Source organism: Canis lupus, chromosome 23 (genome assembly GCF_048164855.1).
Source record: "Canis lupus baileyi chromosome 23, mCanLup2.hap1, whole genome shotgun sequence".
Lineage (NCBI taxonomy): Eukaryota > Metazoa > Chordata > Mammalia > Carnivora > Canidae > Canis > Canis lupus.
The window spans coordinates 38,099,699-38,118,455 of NC_132860.1; the positions used below are offsets into that span (position 1 = coordinate 38,099,699).

Consider the following 18,757-nt stretch of genomic DNA (forward strand, 5'->3'; position numbering starts at 1 on the left):
AGAAAAAACTTTATTTGCAGCAAATAAGGAGATCATGTGGAATAGCTTCCAAAGCCATGACTCAGACAGAGAGAGAGACAGAGAGAGAACCTTCTGTTTAGGATTAGAATGAGTATTCAGATAGGGAACCCTTCTCATCATATGTAGAGGCAGGCATAAGGGTATATATATGCCCTAAGGAAATATGCCTATACTTACATTGTATGTTATCTAAATGAGACTGGGCTCCTCTTTGGGCAGGGATGTTAGTATTACAGTGGGGTAAAGGCAATTGCCCATCATTCCAGGGGTCACTCCATAGGAGTCAGGGGTTTAGCTCAAAAGGCCTGAGTGGCCTGCCCCTGGTAGGTCTTGTCAGGGCAGTGGTCATCACCTGAGGAGTGGTTTCAGGTTTCATTTGCCTGAGGTAAGAGGAAAACTAGAAAGAAAGAACAGTGTAAGGAAAAATATAAGACAAAGGTTAGTGAGTACAAGCAAGTGGACAGTAAAGGTCAGGTCTTGGGGTCTAAGACGAGAGTTATGGAAATGGATGGTGGTGATGGTTGTACAACATGTGAATGTGATGCCACTGTACACTTAGAAAAGGTTAGAATGGTAAATTTTATGTGTATTTTGCCAAAAAAATTTATTTAAAGATTTTGTTTTATTTATTTATTCATGACAGACACCGGGGGGGGGGGGGGGGGGGCGGGGGCGGGGCGGGGCAGAGGCACAGGCAGAGGGAGAAGCGGGCTCCATGCAGGGAGCCGGACATGGGACTTGATCCTGGGTCCCCAGGACCACACCCTGGACTGAAGGTGGCACAAGACCGCTGAGCCGCCGGGGCTGCCCCCCCGCAATTTTTTTAAATGGGTGAAACACCTCCGTTCCTATTTTCTTATACTACCACTAAGGAGAGGTCAAGTGGCTGTTGGGTATTCACATTTACAATTCTGAATTAACCACTCACTATAGGACATTGGGCAAGTGACTTAGTCTCTCTGTATGTCAGCTTCCTCAGTGGCAAAATATCTACTTGAATGTGTGATGTGAGGATGAGATGAGTTTGCAGGCGTAAAGCACAGTAAAGTCTAGCACAGTAAAGACTACATATTCACTGTTGTTATCACTATCACCACCACTAACTCTCTTCTCCGTGATCCAAATAAAATCGTATCCTACCAAGGAAAAACCATTTGCATTTCATTCTCTGAAAGATGATGGATGGCCTGGCCCCAGGTTCAATATCTGATCTAACAATAACTGAATATTTTCTTCCTCAGCCAGAGCACATTAATGGGAACTAGGGCCCAAGTTACAGTGTCCTTTGGGCAGCAAAAGAGGTAAGATACATATGCCTAAGTTGCATTCATTCAGCAAATGTTAACCACGTACCTTGTCTGTGCCGAGCATTGTACCAGGTGCTGATTTAGTTTGCTGACAGCACTTTCCACTGTCATCTCTGGAACCCAAGCCCTTGTTTCCTTACTGAAGTGTGAAGATCATCTAAAAGAAATGTTGTATAAAAAGCCTTTCCCAGGACTAAATTAACAAAAATACAAGAGGGCACCCCCAACTGTGTATTTCTGTTTTTCTCCCTATAGTTCTATTAAAAAAAAAAAAAAAAAAAAAACAACTCTCCATTTACTTTCAAATTTCATAAAGCCAATCATTCCCAGGTAAATTTTTGCCCAAAATCTGTCAGGAAGGGAGGCCTCAGGCAAACTTGGCAAAACCACAGAGCAGACCATCTCCGGCCTTCACTGGGCAGGCACAAGAATAGAGCCAAGAAGGCTGCAAGTGCCACACTGGGAGATCCCAGAACTGGGAAAGGCACACACGTGTACAGAGCATGTACTCCTCTAAAACTTCTGGCTGGGTACCAGAAGCTAACACTTTTCAAAACTTAACGTTAATGGAGGCCCAGATTAGATTTAGCCACTTGTAAAAGTGATATGATGATTAATTATTATTTTATGAAGTCACACCACGTGTTCAGGCCAAAGAGGTAAAAACAAAAACAAAAAAGCACTGCTTTGGGGATCCCTGGGTGGCGCAGTGGTTTAGCGCCTGCCTTTGGCCCAGGGCGTGATCCTGGAGACCTGGGATCGAATCCCACGTCGGGCTCCCAGTGCATGGAGCCTGCTTCTCCCCCTGCCTATGTCTCTGCCTCTCTCTCTCTCTCTCTCTGTGTGACTATCATAAATTAAAAAAAAAAAAAAAAAGCACTGCTTTGGGAGTCAGACCTGGGCTTGAGCTCCAGGGCTACTTCACAGCTGTGTGACTCTGGGAAAATATTAACTTCCCTAAGTTTCATTTCCTTATCTATAACATACAGCTTAAAATTCCTGCCTTGGAGGGTCTTTGTGATGATTAAAGGAAATGATGTCTAGCTGATGTCTTGACACAATAGAATACCACACACCTAGCTGATGTCTTGACACAATAGAAATCCAATACGATGGATGCTCTGCTCACTCTATATTTTCAGGCAGGAAAAATGTCCCACAGAACTCAACTCTGGATTTAGAAGAATAATAAGAATGGATCCCAGGTAAATATTCCCCCTAGTTTTTCTAAGAGCCCAGTTCTGATAACTGATATTTTTAGGACTCTGACAGTATTTGAGACATTATCCAAAAAATCCAATCAAATATTCTCCAATAGCTCCTTCTCACTGAAATTTTATAATGGGCAATCAAGAAGACTTCAGCTTTATTCTGCAGAGCACCATATACAAGACCATGTACATACAATCTTAAGAACTGCAGTCCTCTTATATAAAAACCAATAACCTCTCTCTGAGCTCTTCTCTCTCTCAAGTCTTGGCAAAAAGAGAGGGAGGGAAGGAGGAAGGAAAGAAGGATTGCCTCTGCACCTGTGGCATTTTGTTAGGAGTTAACTGGACAAGTAGTCTGGGCCAGGGTCCCCAACAAGAAAATACAGAGTCAGGACAGCTGAAATAAAACAGTACTGACATCCTGTTTTGCAGCTGAGACAGGACTGCACTGACATTCTGTTTTGCAGCCTTTGCAGAAATGCCTTGTGCAAAATGTCCTAAAATAAGACAACCACAAAACACTGGTCAATATCACAGGCAAGGGGCAGTTAAAACCTAAGCCCCCAGATGTTATAAAAAAACAAACAAACAAACAAACAAACCCTAAACCAAAACAAAAAAACCACAAGCACGTGGGCATTAACCTAATAGGTAGACAGCTATGTGACCAAAGCCCTGACTGGCAAGACTCAGCACACCCTGTTTAAGAAAGTTCTGCAAAAGAGCTCATAAAAAGCTCTTTTGGGTATTCACATTTACAATTCTGAATTAACGAGAATTGTAAGGCCCCTCTCCGGGAGCTTTACATTCTTGCCCAATAAACTTTGCTTTGCTGCCCACCACTCTTCATCTAGTCTACCTCTTCAGTCTCCAAAGCGGCACGACCACGAACCCAGACACTGGGGGGGACACAAATCCTGTAACAATTTCATAGTGTGTTGAGGGCATCCCCAAGACCAGGCCCAGGTTTTAATGCTTTACTAAGTAAGGACTCATAAGGCAGCATACAACCATACAGCTAGGATTTATTACTCTGAAAGGATAACAAAGCATAATCAGCTAAGAAAATAGGTAGATGGGGTAAATGAAGACTGGGAAAAACCAAACCTAACCTTCAAAGAGTCCTCTTCCAGAAGAGTCATCCAGGTCACGCAGCAAGTTCTGACACCATGTGTGAAATGTTACCAACCAGGGATCTCAGTAGAGATTCAGTGGCCAGGATTTTTATTGGAATCTGGTCAGGTAGACACTCCCTGCCTGGCACATAACCAAATTCCAGACTCCCAGGAGGAAAGCAGGTGCTCAGCTAAACTGCACTGTTTGCACAAACCAGTTAGGTACGGTGAGCCACTCTGATCATTTAGGGTGGTGTGAACCCTTCCGAAATCCAAGTTCCCAGACACCAATAAAAGAGCAACCTGGCAAGGAGGTCTTTCTAAGGATAAGCAGTCTCAGGCTTGCTGTGTGAATTCTTTCCTGCATACAAGGGAACAAAAATCCAAACATCTAATTAATACCTGCCCACCGACCACTAAATTCTCAGGGCCAACTGATATATTGAAATCCTTAAAAAAACAACAAAACACACACACACAGTGAATGAAATTCAGGGCTTCAAAATATATTCATTCAGCATATTTTTACTGTGTCAGCCTGCTGTGCCCCAGGCAGTAAGGAAATAACAAGTCCTCTAGTCCCCGTCCTTTAAGAACTTTCAGACCAATAGGGAAGATAAGAGGAGTACAGAAAGAGTGATAGTACAAGTTAGTATGCGATGATGGCCATAAAAGACATGAACTGGGCCAGAGAGAGAAGGGAGAGAAGACTTCCTGCTGCGATGAACAAAGATTAAGGTAAGAATTGCCATAGAGCTGCAGTTTTGTTTTTTGTTTTGTTTTGTTTTTTGTTTTGTTTTGTTTTTTGTTTTGTTTTTTGTTTTGTTTTTTGTTTTTTGTTTTTTGTTTTTAGAGCTGCCGTTTTAAGGACAGGTAGGATTTGACAGTAAGTGACAAGCTAGGAATAGCTCAACAAGGGGAATAAAAGTATCACTCCAGGCAAAGAAGCTGCATGAACACAGTACAGAGGCCACTAGAGGGAAAGGGGAATATGATTTGAAAAGAAGACAGGGCTCGTGGAAAGAGGTAATAGAAGAATTAAAAACCAGCCAGGGTGCCCGGGTGGCTCATTAAACATCCCACTTAGTTTGGCTTAGGTCATGATTGCAGTGCTGTGAGCTCTACACCAAGTGTGGATTCTCCCTCTCTCCCCTGCTCCTCCCTCTGCTCACATGCTCTCTTGCTCTCTCCAAATAAACAAAATCAATCGATCAATAAATCAGAGGCTAGTATCAGATCAATGAAGGTCTCAAGTGTCAGACTGAGATTGTCCTTTATGTGGTAGGTGATGGGGAGTGTGCATACATGTGTGTTTTTACTTTTTTTTTTTTTTATGATAGTCACAGAGAGAGAGAGAGAGAGAGAGAGAGAGAGAGAGAGAGGCAGAGACACAGGCAGAGGGAGAAGCAGGCTCCATGCACCGGGAGTCTGACATGGGATTCGATCCCAGGTCTCCAGGATCGTGTCCCGGGCCAAAGGCAGGCGCTAAACTGCTGCGCCACCCAGGGATCCCTGTTTTTACTTTTTCAATCATACTACTTTATTTTTTTATTTTAAAAAAAATTTTATTTATTTATTCATGAGAGACACACTGAGAGGCAGAGGCATAGGCAGAGGGAGAAGCAGGCTCTCCATGGGGAGCCCGATGCGGGACTTGATACCAGGACCCTGGGATCTCTGCTCTGAGCCCAAGGCAGACACTTAAGTACTGAGCCACCCCTGGGTGGCTATAAGCCAAAGGGCCAAGACCTTCACAGTAAACTTCACAGCAGCTAAAGAAGGCTAGAAGTAGCAGAAGAGGTGAAATATAAATATCATTTGGGAATAACATTGGGAAGGAAGCAGTAACAACATGCCTTGAGAAACGTATGAATTAAACAAGATTCAAAAAAATTTTTGAATTGATTTTTGAATTTTGAATTGATTTTATTTATTTATTCATGAGAGACACACAGAGAGAGAGGGGCACAGACACAGGCAGAAGGAGAAGCAGGCTCCATTCCATGCAGGGAGCCTGAGGTGGGACCCAATCGTAGGTCTCCAGGATCACACCCTGGGCTGAAGGTGGCGCTAAACCGCTGAGCCACCGCTGAGCCACCTGGGTTGCCCAAGATTCAAAATTCTTAAAGTTAATTGAGGTGTTTGTGCACCATAGCAAGAATGCCTAGAAAACCAGGTGGGTTAAAGGTAAAAACTAATAGCGTGGCAGGAAATTCAGTGGACATGTCTAGAACTCTAACAGAGATGAGGAATCAGTGCTCAGGAGAGAGGCTGTGGCTGGAGCTAGAAACCTGGCCGTTGGCAGCATGGAGTCTCAAGTGCAGTGGCTAAACTCAGCAAGGGGGAGAATGCAGTGAAAAAGCACAGAGAAGAAAGCAGATGATATGGTACTTAAGTGAAGAGAGAAAGAGCAGTCAGGTTGGAAAAAACAAAACAGTAGTGTGTTCCAAAGCTGGGGAAAGCATTGCAGGAAAGAGGGAGCTGTCAGCCTAGGCAGCTGCTGCAAGGAGTTGAGGCAGAGTCGGGGAGAGAAAAGGGCACTAGACTTGGTAACTGGCATGTCACCAGTGACCTCTGCCAATCAAAGACAGGGCAGGACAGAAAACTGTCCCACAAAGAACTCTGTGAACCAAGGCCTCTTGTCACTGGGAAAAGAAGGTGAGATGAAGTCCTAGAGGTTGGAGAGGGTAGTAAAAAGAGTAAAGAAAGTAGTAGAAAGAGGATACCCATCCTTTAAAAGAAGAGGTTGCAGAGACGTGGTATCTGAATAACAGTGGCACTGACTACGGTGATAGGAATGGCTGATGCCCCTTCTCTTTCAGTGGACAGAAATGAGGAGACGCTCAAATGAGACAAACAAATGAGTTCACAATCCAAAAGGACAGGGATGACTGTGCAAAGCAGCCAGCTCCCTCAGCCAGCCACGATGGAGAACGGCAGAATGAAGGAGGAAACGAAGTGCAGAACTGCCAAGGCCCTTCCAATGGGACACTAGTTTGAAAATGGTAGAGCCTCCATTTTTAGTAACAGATGTGTCAACAGATGTGTCAACAGAAAAACCTCCCTGTCAGAGGCAGATGGTCCATTTCACTCCAGAATTAATCTTGTGCAGGTCACAAATGTTCCTCCTGAGGAAAAGTCATCCTCTCCACTGTTCAGATATCCACCAGAAAGCACAATATTTTCCCCCAGACACACAGACCCATTGGTAATAGGCATTTTGGAGAAGCCAAATACTATACATGGCAAATCCACAGCTATGCATTTCTTTTGCCTCAAGCCAACAGAACTTGGCTCTTGAGCTTCACAGAGTTAGCACTGTAAACACATATATGCACACACACTGAGAAGTTCTCTTTAAACATGCTACTTCAGTTCAAATCTGGGCACTAACATTTACTAGCTTTATGATCTGAGACATCACTTAATCTCTGTGTTTTCTCATCTGTAAAATGGGCTTAACAAAAGTACCTAGTGCATAAAGTTGTGGTGAGGATTAAATGAGCTAATTTGTGTAAGTATTCAATAATTATGAGCTATTACTATCTCATTTGAGTCTTATTTAATTCCATGAAGTAAAGCTAGGTAATCATTAACATCTCTTATTACTAATGAGGGCACTGAGGCTCGGAGAAGAAATACTTGCCTAATTTTCACACAGAACAGAACACAAGGCAAGATCTTAAAATAATCCAGCCTCCTTAATAAGTGGCACAAAGCTCTCCACAATCAGCCAACTGCCTTCCTCTCTGGCCCCAGCTCTTTCCAGTCTTGCTTTGAACATAAAATTGTGCCCACTACACAATTTTCCACCCTTCCTAACTTTCTGATACCTATCCATCCTTCAGTCTCAAGTGCTACCTCTTCTAGGAAGCCCTTGGCAGTTGATCATCCTTCCCCTCACTACCCCACCTCCTTCCTCTGTGCTCATGTCTATTAACATCATATTGCATGGTAATTACAGAGGTCTGTCTTCCCCACTGATTTCTGAGCCTAAAACAATTTCTGGCATATAATAAACAGTAAATGTTTATCGAATGAACTTGTCTCCAAACCTGATATTCTTCCCACTATAGTATGCTTTCCCTTTTATCAAAAAATGTTTATTATGTAATAGTAATCTAAAAAGAGGTGAAACAAAAATCAACTAATCATACTGTATTTAAATATTAAACTAAATAAAACACTTAAAACACTTGCTCACTGTAACCAGAAATAGTGAAACCGTTCAGAGACCTGACCAATCCCATCCACAGTTTATCAGTCCTTGTGCCTTTGGTCTCAAAGGGAAGAGACCCAACCTGGATCTACCAAAGGACTTAGCCTAGGCTCGATTGACCCAGTGAGAAGCACCTGGCGTGGCATGGAAGAAGACAGATTCAAAGATCTCATACTCTAAAACTCCCAGGTGAGATGCCTTCAGGAGTTTCAGATTGCATATTGCTCTTTGAAGGTCACATGGCAGGCCAAGACTGGCTTTCAGTTCTTGACTGCTCCAGAGTGATCCTGAGGAAAGGCTATCAAAGAAGTAAAAAATAAGCACATCCACTCCATCCTCGCTTTCTCACACACCAAGCAAACACTGATGATCAGTGCCATGGTAGGGTCACATCTATCCCAGGAGAATTTGGCAGGTGGAGCCACATCTCACAACCTTGGCTCCCAGCCACTGCCCAGATCATTTGGGGAAGCTAGTTCTCTACATCTAGGTATCTCTAGTAACCAAAGTGAATCTCCCCAGTGGCTCTCCCTGAGGAACTGTGGGTATATATCAGGTTTTCCCTCTGGTCTGGATTAAGTAGACAATACTAAGGAAAACATAAACACAAACCTAGAAACACACAAACACACTTGTGTATACTTGTGTTTGACCCTGACTACTTAAGGAAAAGTCACCCAGTTTCTTGCAATTTGCCCATAAATGATAGTTTTGTGGCCCAAGCCTCCCTGCTCATCCCCTGAGGAAATTCAGGGACTGCTAACCACAGCAGCACATGCTAAGCACAAGATATTCAACAAATCACCACCCAAATTCAGCATGCACTGGGTATCAACTACTCCTGGAATCTTAAACTCAATTCTGGAGATAGAGAAAAAAAGGTCTTAATATTTTTCTGGATCTAAGCCTCAATCATTTGCCAAAAGCATACCCTGTCCTTTACTAAAAAATGGTTAATATCCTTAGCTCCAAAGCAGGGCATATTTATCCTTTTGGTCCAGTCCATAAATCAGTATATGGAGTCACTATTTTCCTACACATATGTATCTTCCTGTAGAAGTCTTCAATTAAAAGGCAGCGCCATCTCTACAGGTACCTTTTACAAAAAGCTTTAAAACATTTTATCTATATCCGTAAATCCCAAGAAATGTGCCTTCAATCAAATCCCTCTTTTATAACTTGGGCAGTGCTAGTCATTTCCATAATTTAGGCTGTTTGTTCTAAAGAGAAATCCAGTTACTTCCCTCACAAGATTGACACACCTCCAATTAGTTCTTTGCAGCCCGCAAGGTAAAGGGCAAGTTTTTGGCCTGGTTTTACCATTGGGCGTCAGCCCACCACATGAGCAGCACCTCCAGCCACAGCTCTTCTGCCCTATATTCCAACACCATGGTCTCTTCCTTGGTACCCCAGGCCCTTCCTGCCCCCATGCCACTGTACATGAAAGTGCTTGAACTCTTCTTTCTATCCCATCCTCTTCTCAATCTAGCAAACTCCTACTGGGTTAGGGTTCCACCTCATTTGTCACCTTCCAACATTCCCAGACAGTGCTCTCTGCAATCTCACAATGAGCTGTATGTATTTCCACTAGAACAGTTACACTGAACTCTAAGTACTCTTTACCATTGTTGCCCTTATTATGGGCATTTTCTTGTTCTTTTTTTTAATCCTCAGAATCTGCTTGTCAATTTAATGATTAGATAAAAATCTTATGAAAAGAGTGGGGCAAATATCATCAGCCCGTTTTCTATAGGTAGAAACTAAAGCATCTGTAAAATTAAGTGATTTGATGAAATACAGTTGGATAATGGCAAAGCTTGTACAATAGGAACTCTCACGAGCCAACAGACGCATTCTAGAAGAAAAGAGAGAGGGAAGGGAATGAACACTGAACAGCAACCCTTTGCAAGACATCATGTTAGGCACTTTAATATATTATCTTGTTTATTCCTTACAGCCACTTTATGAGAGATATAAGACAGATGCAATTTTTCAAGAAAGAAAACTCAGATTCAGAGAGGCTAAGTTACTTGTTCAACTACACACTTAATAAACGGATCCAAGGTTTAAACTCAACTACTGTCGGACTCTGCAACCAAGTTGATTCCATTACAGTGGCCTCTATTGATAACATGCACTTCCAGACTCACACTTGCCCATGGACACAATCCAGAAACACCTCCGTGTTATAACCTGCCCACTGACCAAAAGGCAGATGTTAAACCAACTGACCCTATCACCTTGCCATCCATTGTGCTTCACAAAATTCTGGCTTCTGACTTTTCTTACACCTTACACCCATCTGTTACTAATCATCAGATAGCAATGTATTCCAAGGATTCTAGCAAGGATACAAGGAAATTTGCAGAAAGGTGGTATTATGCTATTCCAAAACCCATCTACATGTGCATTATGTCAGAGTAAAAAAGTGTCATATTTAAGTGGTCTAAGTAGGGTAACTGGCACAAAGAATTCTTTAATAAATCTCTACAACATGTACAATATGAAGACCAACTTGTTTCTCTTCAAGTTCTTCATATATCCCTTCTCGTTTATCAGGTTGTAATACCCCAAAATAAAATGTAATTGGGGTCTTCCAGAAATTAAGCATGAAGAAATAATTACTTGCCAGTTCTCTAGATCATATCTCAGTTATTCTGTTCTCAGGCAGATCTGCTTCTTAACTGCCAAGTACGTGCCTGACTCCCTAGGTTATGGTATGTTGGGAAAACTGGATTTTTCTCCTGAAAGACTTCTATCAAGTCCATCATTACTATTTCTATGGTAACAGAAATGTTTCAGGTTTTCTAGAAAAGCCCCAGTTTTGAATATAATAATCTGTTACGAGCCTCATGCCAAGAAATATGCTTTAACACAGGATTTGGTAAACATAGATTCAATATCCTTCCTCTAAAGAACCCCCCCTGAAAGAGGTTGTACTTGCTAGGAAACAGAGCACAGGCTTTTGAGTCAAGGTAAGTAACCAGAGTTCAAATGTTTGTTTTGTCATTCACTAACTGTTGACCTTGGGCAATATACTTAACTTCCCTGCTTCCATTTCCTCATAGGTAAAACGGGTAATTATCATCTCTCTCGTTCAGAGAGTTGTCCTTCCAATTAGATGAGCAATGTCCTAGCAAGGGACTGACACATAGCATATACTCAATAGATAGTAGGCATTCTGTTTATCACCATGCTCTTGTTATTGTTCATAACATCCCTGAAAGGAATAGAAAAGACACAATTTTGCTCTTCTAAGCAAAAGACCATAAATGATGTGATTTGCCTAATATAAACAGAGCTACTACTTTACTTCCCAAGACAGAACCTTTCAGTTACTATATTACAGCCCAGTATTGATATTGAAATGGGGTGTTAAGTTGCTGACTCGGCTCTTTGTAATTCAGTCTCACCCCCAGTTATTTTCTGCAATACTTAAATTATTGCTGTAAGGTATAAAATTTCCTGAATTTTATGCAACATGATCATTTTCAAGTATTATCTTGTATGGTCAGAACATCTGCCAAGCTATACATCCTCATTCTGCATCTAGAACTGTTTTCAGCTTCTTCCTTCCATGAACAATAGAGTGAAATGCTATTAGGGTACAGGCAGACATTCTGTGGTGGATGTGACTTTCTCATATTTTATAGACAAATGAAAGTGACATTTTTGCTTGGAAATATTATCCTCTAGTGATTCAAAGCATGGGCTCTAGAGTCAGACTGCCTGGGTTCAAATCTCTGTTCCTCCTCTTATTAGCTATGTCATCTTGGGTAATTTATTTGACTTATCTGTACCTTAACTTCATCATTATCAAATGGGAAAAATAATAGTACTCAAAACAGTGTCAATAATGGATGTAGGTACAGTGCTTAGAACAGTGCCTAGTACATAGTAACTGTTCAATAAAGGTCAGATATCATCATCATCATCATCATTTACTTGCCTCACAGGATTTTAAAAAGCAATCTGAAGCAATCAGACATAATCAAATTGTTTTATTACCAGCAAAGGACATACCAGATCAGACAGAAATACTTTTGAAATAACTGAGGAAGATGAATTCTATCTAACCAATTACTATCCCCAGGTGCTATCAATGCAGTAGATCCATAGCATTTGCCCCTGAATGCCTGTGGTCTCAATTATTCATAAGGCATCTTGAATACTTGTCACATAGAAACTGTAGTTAAATAAAAAATGGTGCCAGATAGGTATGAGGTGGTAAGTCCTTGGCTGGTAAGTCTTTGGCCAACCACCCAGCAACAGAATCTCAATCCTTTTTTTGCTAGTTTCATTGATTAAATGTGATCCTATTTAATCCTCAGAGCAACTCTGTGAGGCAGGTATGATCATTCCCATTTTAGACACACTAAAGAAATGACATGCCATGGTGATAGTTGCAGACTTGGGGTAGCAAAGATCTCAGGATATACACCATAAGTATGTGCCAAGATGATAAAAGTCAAACAACCCTAGAATCCACTCTAACAAGTATCAAAGAATTAAACTGGAAACCCAGACCCCTTACTTCTAAAGTCAAATGACTAGTCTAAAACAAGCAGGGGTAAAGAATCTTCCCTAATGAATCTAACATGCCATAGTTCAGTCTCTCTCTCAATGCAGACTGCTGGTGGAAGGGGTGGGAGTGTCTGAGGCACAGATCTGACTGAGCTGCTTGGTTTGGCCTGGCCGGGTATCCAGCCCCTGCCCTCAGCCTTGCAGCCCTATGTTTTAATCAGCTGACTCAGCCAGTGGCAGGAGATCCCAGGCGCCTGTGGCTGTGAGTAATGGTGGCACAAAACACGTCTGTCTAATCAGAAGCTGATGGCATCAGTTCCGTCAAGACTTAGGATAAAACAATGCTTCTGCAAGGGAAAAAGAAAAGTCTAGTCATCCAGAAGCTAAGCAATGCAGTGCCTATCCTTCTCTCTCTGACTTGGAATTCAAATTTGTGGAACCGTTTACTAGGTCTTAGACTTCCACGCCTCAAATATTTCTTGGTGCTTGTACAGAAAGATTTATCTAGAAGTAATAAACCAAATCCATTTCTAATAGTAGTTGTTGAAGCATTTCGAAAGCATAACATTAGGAAATGCTTTTAGGGGTGCCTGGGTGGCTCAGTGGTTGAGCATCTGCCTTTGGCTAAGGTCGTGATCCCAGGGTCCTGGGATTGAGTTCCGCATCAGGGTCCCTGCAGGGGGCCTGCTTCTCCCTCTGCCTATGTCTCTGCCTCTCTCCGCGTCTCTCATGAAAAAATAAATAAAATCTTAAAAAAAAAAAAAGAGGAAATGCTTTTATTCTGGCCTTTTAAAAAAGTCTCTATCATTATGGAGGATAATGCACAGGAAAGTGTTTTCATAGGTTGTAAGTAAACATTTCATATATATAAAGACATCACTGCAACCACTTGAAGGTCATTATACTGTATTTCAGCAAACATGTCATTTCAGAAGAATCACATATTAATTCATTAAAAATACTTGATTAAGTTCCCATTGAGTGTTAGGCAATGTAGATGCAGAATTAAACCAGACAGTCCTAGTCCGTGGGGGTGGAGTGGGGGCCTCCGTCTTTTCCCAAATTGGTCTTTTCATCATACTCCAACCACACCTGGTACTCTTTGCTCTCTTCTGTCCCTCTCCCTCCTGTCTCTCTCTTCCTCCCCCCACCCATACCTTCCTTCCTGTTTCTTCCTCTACTGGAGTTCTGAGCCACCCAAGAGTGTGCTTCTCCCACATTCTGCAAAAGTCATAGCATAAGCATAGTACCAAGTATCCAGTATGTAGTGACACACATAGCCTTATTGCCATTAATAACCTGCTTTTACTATACTTCCAACCTTCCCAAAAGTTACCAAAAGCAGTTCTTCCTCCAAAAAAAAAAAAAAACAAAAACATGTATATCTAAGGAGGTTCTAGATTAATAGTAACAAATAGATGAGCAGAAACAATTCTCCTCTCAAAGATCTATGGATCTGAGTTCTGCATGAGAGTAATCAGCCGGGGAGACCCTTAGAAAACCCTAAAGGGCACCAAGCCGGAAGCAACAGAAAGTGGGAACATTATCCCACACCTGATTTATCTGGATGTAGTAATTCTCTACCAAAGTTCCATCCAGGCAAAGATGAAAAACAACTAGAACATAGATTTTTAAGACTCTAAGGTGCCTCCTCTGGTCCTACTCCCTCACTTTATAAAGAAACTAAGGCTCAAGGAGAGGATATGACTAAGATTATACCGCTTGTCTTTGGGGCAAGATCAGAAGCTGAGACACCTGCCACCCAACGCAGGGCCCATTCCAGAACTTCCAGGAGCTGAGTGCATGGCTGGGAGCAGCCCTTGAGGCAGTGGCTTCTGGTGTTCAGCCACACCCCTACAGGCATACTGCCTTTCCAAAGTTACTCTCACTGTTTATTCCTTGTGTACCTCTGCCTCACTTAAGGCAACTGGAGACAGCACTGGGACACTAGGACTCTCTGAGCCAACGAACAGCTCTCTTGAATGGCAAGCCTATTTTTATTCTGTAAAGTGGGACTATTTTCTGTCCTTTTCTTCAGTTCAGAATTGTGATGAAGATCGAGATGCAAGCCATCAAAGAATCATATTCTTTGAAGAAAATGTAGAGTAGAAATACAGTAAAACATCTGCATTGTAATTAAGTCCTGCTAAAATGTTAAGCCCATGACTCAGATTCCAGCATTTTACAAAGGCCTACAATACTTTTGATCCTTCTACATTTAAACAACTTTTTAAAATAGCATACACACTTGCATGCAATTCAAGTAACAATCACACCTGACACTTGGTCCTTAATAGCGACTCTGGTTGGGAAGATAGAGTAGGTGTCATTATTCCCAATTTAAGGAAGGAAAAACCAGTTCAGAGAAGCTACTAGTCTTGCCCAAGGTCACACAGGTAATAAAATGCAATGCAGAAGCAATGATCTTATTTAAGGCTCCTCTCTGTGCAATTTAGCTTTACAACTTTGTCACATTTTGCACTTCAACACTGAAGAGCTACCTTTTCTGTTACATTTGAGACATTTAAGACACCTGAGTTATTTCACAAGAAACACCTTGATCCTGAATGCCGGCAACAGGATTATGGCAGGTACTTTCCACTGCTGGAAACTACATGACACCAGGGAATTAATTATGGGGTGGGATAGACTTTGGAGTTCACAAACAGGATTAACCTTTATACTGATTTTAATTATTCATAATTTATTCTCTGCATTCTTTCAAAAATAATCTGAGATGGCTCTTAGCTCTGACAATAATTCAATCAAAAGTAAGGATTGTATTCATTTGTTCATTTTTTTCAGCTTAGCTGAGATTCTTTTTCAGTTTATTTTTCTTTGCAATCTCCACATCTAATGTGGGGCTCGAACTCATTACTCAAAGATCAAGAGTCACATGCTCTTCCAACTGAGCCAGGCAGCTGATCCTTTTTTTTATTTTTTCAACTTACTCATATAGACACAAAGAAAAAGATCTGGAAAGCTATCCCCCAAATTTTGCATTAGTTATTTCTGAGTATGGATGTATTATTAATGCTAATCTGTATTTTTGTCTTTTCCTACAATGAATACATATGTAGTTTTGGTAATAAGAAAACAATCATGATCTCACTTGTAATCTAAAAAACTGAACTCACAGAAATAGGGAATACAAAGGTGGTTGCCAGAAACCACGGAATGGGAGAAATGGGAAGATGTTGGTCAAAGGGTACAAACTTCCAGTTATAAGGTGACTTGAGTTCTAAGGATCTAATATACAATATGGTGACTATAGTTAACAATGCTGTATTATATATTTGAAGGTTGCTAAGAGTAATTCTTAAATATTCTCATTACAAAAAAATAGCAATACATACAAGTACGAAATCATCATGGACTTAGACAATATTATATTCCAATTATATCTTAATAAAGCTGGGTGGAGGATCAAACAATAAAGATTATTTTTATTTTTAAAACAAATTCTTCATTCTGACAAATAGGAAAGGGGTTATCTCCACAAAGAGTTATAAAGCTCTGTTACTGTAAACTAAGTGCATGAAAAATGTAAATAATACCCTAAAGCGCCCGGACCAGAACCTTTGCCTTACTTCTCCATTTGGATACTCTCAGCCCTCAAGACTATAAAACAATATGCCAGGACACCAATTTTACACAAATCTTGTGGGGAAAAGCTTATTTTATATATTGAAATCATATTCAATATATGAAATCACGTGAAAAAAATAACATTCTTAATTTTCACACTTGCTGGGGTCAATCTGAACTATATTCCCAACACCTAGAAGGGCTTGTCACTTTCATTACTGGAGATTCTTCTATGAAGAAGTTTGGGAAGCCGTAAGGCAAACAGTACCATCTTATTTACCCTCCTTTTTGAAAGAGACTAAGTCTCGTTTCCTGTTAAAAAAAAAAAAAATCAAATTTTCTTCATCTACTGTAACTTTTAAAATTCTTTATAAAACAGGTGGCAGAAAACATATCACCAGGCAAATCTGGAAGCCAATAGGGGCATAGTTCATTCTATCTCCCTTGCCCAGAGGGGAGAACTGCCTGGCCTGGCATCCTGGGTTCTGAGGATGGTGGGGCCTGGGCTGCCCCATTTCTGCAGAACAGCAGACCACTCTGCACAAGGTGCTAATTCATTCATTCCACAAATGTTTATTGAGCAAAGCTTGAGAAAGGCCTCTTAGGGGACAGTGGGATCATTCACAAGGCAACGGTCAGGTCTAACGGATCAGATGTGGACAATCAATCTTTCATTAGACCTCAAACCACCTCTAGGATAAAGCAAACAGGGCTCCTGCCCATTCACTCACTAGCAGCTGGGGGGGAATCAGGCAGGCGTTCTGGAACAGGACTGCTCCTTTAGAGAGGCTAAGGTAGTCACTTATTCCCACCAGAATGACCAAAACTCCTACACCATAAATGGCATAACTCTTCTAAAATGCTTTGAATAATGTCTGGCACCTACTGAGAACTCAATAATAGTCATTTTTACTGTTATGATTCTGGCTTGCCCTTATTCAAGGAGCACCAAACAATGTGGAAAGAACACAGGTTTTAGAATGAGAGAGCCTACTTTTGAATCCCAGCTATGTTGCTTACTAGCTATGTGACTAAGGGAAGCAATCTTTCTGAGCCTCAGTTTCTCATTTGTAAAATGGGAAAAATGCCAGTATACCTTCCTTCATTTGGCTTTGTGAGAACTAAAGACACATTATATGCAAAGAAGAATGTCTGGCCCATAAGTGCCCAATAAAGACAGTCAATACTGCTACTGCCCCGCATCTTTCCCCACCACTCGTGACAGGTCCTGGCATCTGAGTTCACCCAGACACCACATTAAGGGACTACAGGGGTGAAGGGAGGGGTGGGAGCACCTGGAGATCTTCCACAGAAATCCTCCATCAAAGTCTTCAACTCCTTTCAATCATCCTGTTTGGCTGCTTCATCCAACTGGTAGCTGGAGCCACTATTCCCTCACTGGGAATGAATGCCAAGAAGGGGACAGGAAGCTGAACAGCGGTTTGAGTCCATCCCACCTCCCAATGCCTGTCTGTCTGAAGCCCCCTGGGCTTCCTCTGCACATCCCTGCCAGGCTGTGTGGGTCAGGAAGCCAACAGTAAGATCCAGTCTGTTCTTATGCAGACTTCCATCTCAAATCCAGAGCCCAGGCTTCAGAGGCTGCTGGTCACAAACCAGCATTAAATGAAAATGAGGACTACCGTTCAGACAGATAAATGGAGGCCCTCAAAGTCAAAGGGGATTTATAAGGGCCGGAGGGAGGAAAGGGAAGGGGGAGGAGTCAGGATGGGTGCGGAGAGACAGGCCCACTTAGTACACAGCTGATAGAGCCCTATCTAAGTCCTAGCTGCTCCAACAGTTGGTTTTCCATACTGGAAGAGGATAAATCCCATTCCTAGGATTTAGAACTAACGACGGGTCGAGGTCCGGGTGTAGGAAGATAATTTCAAAATAAACTTGTCTGTCAATACCAAACTTGTTTTCCAAGTAAAAAATCACCAGCCCCCGACTCAGCCTTCCCAAGCGCCCACCTGCAGAGAGTCCTAAAGCCCCACTTTACTTCACCTGAGTAGTCTCGGGGAGTGACTCTGCAGCCAGCCCAAAGCCCGGGCGGGGTCAGTCCTCGAAAGCCCCGGGAAACGCGACAAACCGGGAGGACCCCGCGCCCCCCCCGCCCCCGCCGCGGAGCCGGCTCCTGAGGGCGCTCGCAGGATGCCCAACGCGGCTCACCGTTGAGAACTCAGAGCACAAGGCAGCAGTCCCCACCCACACCTCCTTCCCGGAACAGAGACCGAGGAGGGGCAGAAAGTTGCCCGAGAGGACCCGTCGGGCGGGCAGAGGCAGAGACTAGAACCGCGGGGCTCCGAGTAGCAGCAGCCGGGCAGGGAGCGCGCCTCGCCGCGGGGTGGTGCAGGCCCCGAGCCCTGGCGCGGCGCGTTACCTTCCTCCCGACACGGCCCCGCGCGCCTCCTGCGCCCCGCACACCCTCGGGGCCGCCCAGGTGTCGCCCCGCCGCTGTCAGCGCCCGGCAGCGTGTGCAGGGACCCCGCGGGCGGCGGGCGGCGGGCGGCGGGCGGCGGGCGGGCGCGCAGGGGCGGCTCCGGGCGCGCCCACCAATGGCGAGGCGCCCGCGCGCCCCGCCCCGCCCCCCGGGCTCCCCGCCCCGCCCCCCGGGCTCCCCGCCCCGCCCCCCGGGCTCCCCGCCCCGCCCCCCGGGCTCCCCGCCCCGCCCCCGGGCTCCCCGCCCCGCCCCCCGCGCGCCCCGCCCCGCCCCCCGCGCGCCCCTGCCCGCTCCCCTGCCCGCTCCCCTGCCCTTCTCCCGCTTCCCTCCGC

General features: G+C 43.3%; 1 protein-coding gene across 4 annotated transcripts in view; it reads right to left on the reverse strand.

The window, feature by feature from the left end:
- Positions 1–18,483, reverse strand: part of SYTL2 (synaptotagmin like 2) — a 117,038-nt gene extending 98,555 nt beyond the window's left edge. For 2 of the 4 annotated variants that reach the window (XM_072794896.1, XM_072794884.1), the window contains exon 1: positions 18,366–18,483. The gene's annotated coding sequence lies outside the window, so the exon portion shown is untranslated. Of the gene's footprint in view, positions 1–17,989; positions 18,108–18,154; positions 18,315–18,365 lie in introns of those variants that run through there. The other 2 variants (XM_072794885.1, XM_072794886.1) reach the window with 2 other exon arrangements.
- Positions 18,484–18,757: the final 274 nt, after the last annotated feature.